Below are 7,559 nucleotides of genomic sequence, written 5' to 3'. Positions count from 1 at the left end.
CAGGGAAACGCGTCCTCTCAGACCTGATTTTGGGGAGTGCAAATTGGAAGGATTTCTTTTTGGGGGAGTGCAAATTGGAAGGAATTCTTTGGAGAGCATTTTGGCAACAGCTGTTAAGTCTTTGAATGCATATGTCTTTTAACTCATTTCCACTGCTAGGAATTTAACAACAGCTCTAGTTTATCTGTTTGTAGAAAGAAAATTGTAGTAACAAATGACTGAGCCCAACCTAAGAGTCCATTGACAGGGAATTGGTTAAACTGTGGTTCATCCCACTATGGAATACTGACCCAGAGTCTGGTAAGTGAAAAGAGCAAAATGCAGAACGAAGTGTGCAGTATATTAACCTCCTCTGTAAGAAAGCCTTGTATATGTAAGCAGATATCGATGGAAGGAGATGCAAGAACTTGACAGGAGAGGGTGCCTCTAAGGAGAGAAATCTAGAAACTGGGTGGTGGTGGTGGAGATGAGATGTGGGAGAAAGTTTTCATTGTCATGTTTGGAAAAAAAATGTTTACTATGAACATAGATTGTTTTATGGAAATTGAATTTTTAAAAACTTAACTACCACTTAATTCCACTTTTGTTTTCTGTCTGATGATGAATTTATCCTGCAGCCCAGACGCAGCTTGGACATCATGGGAGTAGCAGCAAGATTCCAAAGGAGGGGTGCATTTTATTACACTTGACAATTCCATTTCATCAGTTACATGATGTCATTTGCTGTCATTTGCTGGCCAGGTATTGTCTCTAAGTCTGGCTTTGGGACCTCAATGTAATCTGGTGTTCAGATCAACTGTGAAAGGGACTCAGGGAAAGCATCAAAGATGAAATCATTTCTAATTGCTGGCTATAAAAAAAAAGACTTCACTGAATCATGAAAAGAGTGGATAATATGATCATAGACACCTCTTTCCCTGGAGTGACCCCCAAAATTTCTACTAAGAAAAAGAGAGTTTCTGGGATGGAAAAGGGTGAGAAAGTTTAAATGTTTGACATGAGGATGAGGACTGGAACAGTCAGGTGCGTGTGTATGCATTTTCACATGTGATGAAGGCTGGATTATTGTTGAGGATTGACTCCACCTCTAAATATAAACTATATATAAGAGAAATGACATTCTTTACCCTCCTTGAAACAATAATTATTCACCTTAAGGAGATAATTGGGAGGATATACAAAAATAGAATGTGCAAATATAGTCATAACAATATTGTTTTAAAGAGGAAAAAATGGAAACAACCTAAGTGTCCATTAGTTGGGGATTTCTTAAGCAAATAAGTACATCCATGTCACAAGCTGTAGATAGCCATTTACAAGAGAGTGTACATCACTATTTACTGATATGGAAAAATATCAGTAAGGGTGGGTTATATCAGGTTGTCAAATATCATGTATCCTATGATCTCGCTAATATAAAATCAGGGCTACGTTGGTGGCTTAGGAAATGTGCTGTATCATATATAATCTTACAGAGAGAACACACACACAGGTCTGGAATGACAATGTAAGGATTATTTCTTTCTTTTTACGCAGTTAGTGTGATTTAAGTTTTTGAGAAACAGTGATTTTTTTTTTTTACTGCAAGAGTAAGGAGGAAAAAGAAATGTTCCAGGCTGTTGTAATTGCTCCCCTAGAGGAGCTGGGGTCGCTGATGGGAGGAGGGCAGAGAGATAACTACTTACTTTTTGTATACAGTTCTGTCTTCGTTTATTAATACATTCGTTCCAGTGATATTCACTGAGTGACTATTACGTGCTTGAAAGACCCAGATTAGGCTGTGTAAAACTCCTAAGGGCTGAAAAGAGCAGGATTCCTGCGGCTGCAAAATAATTCACAATGAACACACTGACTTCACGTCCTAGGGAAGCGAGATACCATTAGGTTCAACCACATGAAATTGTCAGCTATTTAGGTAAAAAGTGATCGGACATCGGCAAAGTCATGTGGTTCAATATAATCCAGTGAGCATTTTCTTGAAATATCAAGAGACCCAGTTCTTTTTGTTTGTTTGTTTCCTCCCCGCCCTCTCCTCCAAAGCATTCGGGGTGGGGCTCGTGCTCCTGGCAGGGACCAAGTCTCAAGTGCCGGGAGATGAGCCAAGTGCTGGGCTCTGGGACTTGCTGGATGTATTACTCTTGTAATTAAGAGAGTAGTTTTGGGGAAAAATGGAAATGCACCCTTCCCCCGGCTGCATTAGTGGAGCCAGGGCGGTAGGTCCTGCACCCGCGCGCGGTCCGAGCCGTCCGCGTAGACGCGCCTCTGCGCAGGGCGGGGGTCCGCGCAGTGGCCGCGCGCGGTCCATCTGCGCCGCGAGGGCCTCCATCCCGCCAGCCCCTGACCTCCAATCTGTCACTCTCTCCGCTGAAAGGCGGCCGCGGAAAAGGGCGCCTCCCGCTCCGCCTATTCAGAGCGTGAATGCAAAGTGGTCCAAGTTGACCCGCCGCCAGTCTCCGTGGCTCCAAGTCGGCGAGGCACCCTACAGTTTACACAGCCCGGCCTCAATGCAGCCTCGAGGCGCCCCATTCAGGCAGGCCTGCATGCAAAAGAGCCGGCCATTAGATCATCGTAATTATCCCATTGACATCGCCCAGGGCCCCCGTGGGGGACGGGAGCCCATCAAACGCGTCTCTAATGAGGCGCTCCGGGCCCTTTGTGAGCGCCGCGCCCCCCTCGCCCGCCGCCGCTGCGGCCGCAGACAGGCGGTCCCTTTCAGGCGCATTCACTCCCCGTGACCCCCGACCCCCAGGGTTATGACATCAGCAGCCCTGATTTGTGATCATTTTTATTGGCACACACTCAACGCTTGTTTCCTGTGTTTAACTCTGGCCCCCCCAACCCCTCCCCCCTTTTAGGTTAAACTTATTGGAATCTAATAGGCATATGCCCGGCACCACAAAGTGAGCCCGCAGCGTTCTCACAGAGGACCCTGGCCATTATGCCAATAACGACAACCCGGGGCTCATTATCTGGGTGCAGGGATCCGCTAATCGCTGCCACGCTGAACAATCCCCAGCAGATGTCCACAACTTTATGAGTTTTAATTAAAATGTTCTACTTATTTTTATCAATGCACTTTCCCCCCTAAAATTAAAAAGATGTTACTTCGTCGTAGTGTTTTGCAAATTACGCCTTCATAAGGGTGATTAAGAGACGCTTATTTGGAACTAATCGGGTTTTTTTTTCCCTCCTTTTTCCTTTTAACGTGCTGCTGCTAAATTATTTTTTTTAAGAATTAATTAAACTCGAGGTTTAAAAAGATTCTGTTTTCTTATGTCACAACAACTCCATATAGCAGGGGAACTGTGTACGTTTCTGCCTTCTGATGCAAAAGATGGCAATTTACACGAATTCCTTAATTTCAAACGTGGTTTGACAGAAAAACTCAACTTAGCGTTTGCAGTTCACGTTTCTTTCCAAACTGTTTGACTCAGTGAAGGACGTTATTGTTGCCCCGTGACTGTAAGTTTATAAAAGATCCACTTTAAACAGAGCAGTTCGGGCTTTTTAAAGTATAAACTCAATACTCTTCCGCAAAACTTCTTCTGCACATATGGTTTTTAATGTAATTTTGTTTAACCACAACCATAATTTAATTTGCCATAAAACTGAAATGAAAGGATATTACAAACGAGCTTTTGACTTGAGTGTCAGTTAAAATAACCATTTGCTGAGAGGCCAGAACTTAAAGAAAACGGCCTCATTTCACTGCAAGTGGGGCATCAGAATTCGAAAGAAAAGAGGGAAGAACTTCTTATTTTAAAAAGGTAACCTTACCATCTATGATTGCAAAACCTTAGCCTTCACGTGAAAGACTATCACGACCGTAGGGGTATTGCCCTTGTGTTAAACCCTCTTGGCCCTGAGTAACAATTAATTCTCAGGAAGAAGACGCAACCAGAACAGTATAAAGTGTGCTCTGTAAGTCATGGATAACAATTTCTAATTGTTAAAAATTGCTACCAGTAATTGCAGGAAATGGGAAGTTAAAAAAAAAGGAGGCTTTTCTTTCCAATAAAAAGAAAAATTTCAGATAACTAGTTTCAGATGATGTCTCTCCATTAACAAGGTTCTGGGGAATCTAATATGAAGAAATTTTTTTTTGTAGTCAAGAGAATTATTTTACCTTCTAATTACAGTTTGGTTTGTCGTGCAAATTCAGAGTCCTCATTTCATCTGTGCAACCTGAGATTTTGCAGTCTGCCACACTACCAAGGACATCAAACATCAACTGTCTCTAAGTCATCTTGAAGCACTCCCAATTTTTCCAAATGTTTCTCTCCTGTGACCCAGTTCTCCATATACAGTCACTTCAAACAGGGATGCACACTGTCACTCCATTCTCAGGGCTTCGTAAAACAGAAAACAGTGGCCACAGCCCAATGGGATGAAATTAGATAGCTTTAAAACACACGCGCATGCGCCATAATTCTACTTTCACCATCACAACCCACAACAAATGATGAATTTTCTTGTCCTCCAACATCCAACCTCAATTTTCATTAGCAACAATTTCAAATCCTCACTGAGTCCCACTGGAGGGGTGAGCACTGCCATGACAACTCTAGCCTTAGACCCTACAGAATTCCTAACCTTTCATTCTACAGCCAGTTTGGGAGAGTAATCGAATTTGACCATGAAAAACACCACTATTACTTCTAAAAATACAACCACTGGGGAACGCCCCTATCAGCCCCTGCCCTTTTGCAGCCCCGTGTGGCCTTTTCCCAGGCAGACTTGGCCTGGCACTTCAAGAGATGTCATCACATCTCCTTTATCGGGGGCTGGAGGATTAAAGGCGGTGGAAATGGGAAACGTGTGCCTTGCCATGATGAGGTTTATACAAAATCCGAAGGCATATTGGAGCAGTTAGAAATGCAACCTCAGAACCGTAAATATTTACCATCCAAATCCCTAGGCAGGGTCTTCAGAGAACAGGTTTTGGCTGCGGTACCCTGGAGGCCACAGGAGGCCCCCAGCAGCTCACCTGCTTACTCCCAGGCAAGAGCTGTTCAGGCGCAAGCCTAGAAGATGCTGCGGGACAGTGCTGTCCAGCAGACACCTGCCATGAGCCCCAAATGGGAGCCACACTGCCGTTTCCAACTTTCTAGTAGCCACATTAAAAAAAAAAAAAAAAAGGATTGGAGCCAGGTGAAATTAATTTGAATAATACATTTTACTTAACCCAATATATCCAAAATATTATCCTTTCAACATGTCACCAATATGAAAATTTATTAACAGGATATTTTACATTTCTCTTTTGGTATGAAGCCTTTGAAATCAGTGTGTGTTTTACATTCACAGCTCATCTCAATTAAGACCAGTCACATTTCATGTGCTTAAGAGCCACCACATGGTGCTGATGGTTGCCGGAGCAGGCAGCGCTCTGCACCGCAGCCAGAGAAAGGCTGATCATGGGACCCACTGTCCGAGCTCAAACCCTGGCTTGACCCTGACAAACCACTTGGGCTTTCTGAGCCTCAGTCTTCTCATCTGTTAAATGGGTCTGTGTGGATGTGAATGCATTTGAGGAGTGGAGAACAAGAATGGTAAGTCCCTCATAGCACTAGTGTGAGGATTAGAGGAGAGAATCTATGTAAAATCCTTAGGACAGTGCCTGGCACTGGTCTCAGTCTGTCCCCAACACGTTCTTCTGCAGATTCAACAACATATTATATGCCAGGCACTGCCTTAGATGTTAGAATCACAGCAGAAGGCAAAACAGATACAGTCCCTGCCTTCACAGTGCTGACATTCTAGTGAGATGATAGACAATAACTAGGTAAATAATAACAAAATCATGCATCAGGTGTGGCTATAAGATATAAAAGTGTTGTTCTTTTTATAGTTGGATCAGGGACAGACTCACGGAAAGGTTAACATCAAAGCAAAGACATGAAGGAGACAAGATTACTAGGTAAGTGGTCATCAGAAGGAAGGGCATTTTGGGCAGAGGGAACAGCCAGTGCAAAGGCCCTGAGGCAGGAACATGCTTAGTGTGTGGGAGAAGCAGCGTGGAAGCCAGAGTGGCTGAAGCAGAGAGAGAGAGACGGAAAGAGGAATATGGGATGAGGTAGAGAATGATCTGGGGGCTGATCCCACAGGTGCTTGCTGGCCATGGAAAGGATGCTGACACTGCCTGGGTATGAGATAGGGAACCACTGGAAGGCTATGAGCAAAGAAGGGCTTGAACTGACTTAAGTTTAAAAAGATTCCCTCTGCTGCTCTGTGGGTGAGAGATGATGAGAGGGCAGAGGATGCAGGGAGACCAATGAGGAGGCTCTTGCAAAAATCCAGAAGAGAGATAATGGTGGTTTGGGCAATGGTGGTATCCGTACAGGGCATATGTTGACAGTAGATCCAACAAGATTTGCTGAGGGGTTGGATGTGGGGTGGGAATGAGAGAGAGCATCAAGAATGATAATGATTGTGGCCTGAACAGCTGGGTCCTGGGGTTACTCATTAGTTGAGATGGGAAGATTTGCTGAGCCCACTGCATACCGTAGCCTCTGCCCAGTGTTTTCTATGTGGGTTATGGATCCTGACAGCAATCGTCTGAAGCAGGGACTCTGTTCCCATTTTACAGAGGAGATAACTGAGGATCAGAGAGATGAGATCACCCACCACACAGCTGGGCTCATTGAATTCAAATACTGGCTGTTGTCATCTCCAGAAGCCAAAGGTCTCATGTCCATAGACTGCCAGCCTTCCTGTCCTCCCCAGCATCTTAGCAGGGGTGAGGACAGGAAGCTGATCCCTCTGCTTCTCTCCCCCAGGAGCCCCCCTGAGCTGATGGCAGAAGGGGCTGCGGGGGTGGGAATCATTCTTTCCCCCAAAGCCTTAAGACCTCTGAGCTTGGGGTTCCCAAAAAACTAAAAATAGAGCTACCATATGATCCAGCAATCCCACTTCTGGGCATGTATTTGGATAAAGCTATATCGCAAAAAGATAATGCACCCCAATGTTCATAGCAGCACTATTTACAATAGCCAAGACATAGAAGCAACTTACGTGTCCATCAGCAGATAACTGGATAAAGAAGATGTGGTATGTATATGTATGTGTGTGTGTGTGTGTGTGTACACAATGCAATACTACTTAGCCATAAAAAGGAATGAAATAATGTCATTTGCAGCAACATGTGTGGACCTAGAGATTATCATGCTAAGTGAAGAGAGTCAGACAGAGAAAGACAAGTATCATATGATATCTCTTATATGTGGAATCTAAAAAAATGACACAAACTTATTTGCAAACCAGAAATAGACTCACAGACACAGAAAACAAACTTGTGGTTACTAAATGGGAAAGGGGTAGGGGATAAATTGGGAACTGGGATTAACATATACACACTACAATTTATAAAACAGACAAACAAGGACATACTGTATAGCACAGGGAACTATATTAAATATCTTGTAATAGCCCATAATGGGAAAGAATCTGAAAAAGAATTTGTATATAGATGTATATGTATAACTGAATCACTTTGCTGTACAGCTGAAACTAACCCAACACTGTAAATCCATGACACTTCAATTTAAAAAAAAAAGAAA

At 43.6% G+C, this 7,559-nt stretch overlaps 1 long non-coding RNA gene across 1 annotated transcript; it reads left to right on the top strand.

Moving 5' to 3' along the window:
- Positions 1-329: 329 nt before the first annotated feature.
- LOC116657779 lies at positions 330-7,190 on the top strand. Its single transcript, XR_004312912.1, has 3 exons — positions 330-483; positions 3,440-3,442; positions 7,178-7,190. It is a non-coding gene; the product is annotated as an uncharacterized LOC116657779 (long non-coding RNA).
- The last annotated feature ends 369 nt before the right edge of the window (positions 7,191-7,559 follow it).

Source organism: Camelus ferus, chromosome 19 (genome assembly GCF_009834535.1).
Source record: "Camelus ferus isolate YT-003-E chromosome 19, BCGSAC_Cfer_1.0, whole genome shotgun sequence".
Classification (NCBI taxonomy): domain Eukaryota; kingdom Metazoa; phylum Chordata; class Mammalia; order Artiodactyla; family Camelidae; genus Camelus; species Camelus ferus.
Note: the sequence above shows the minus strand (reverse complement) of the source record. Positions and strands in the feature narration are given on the sequence as shown.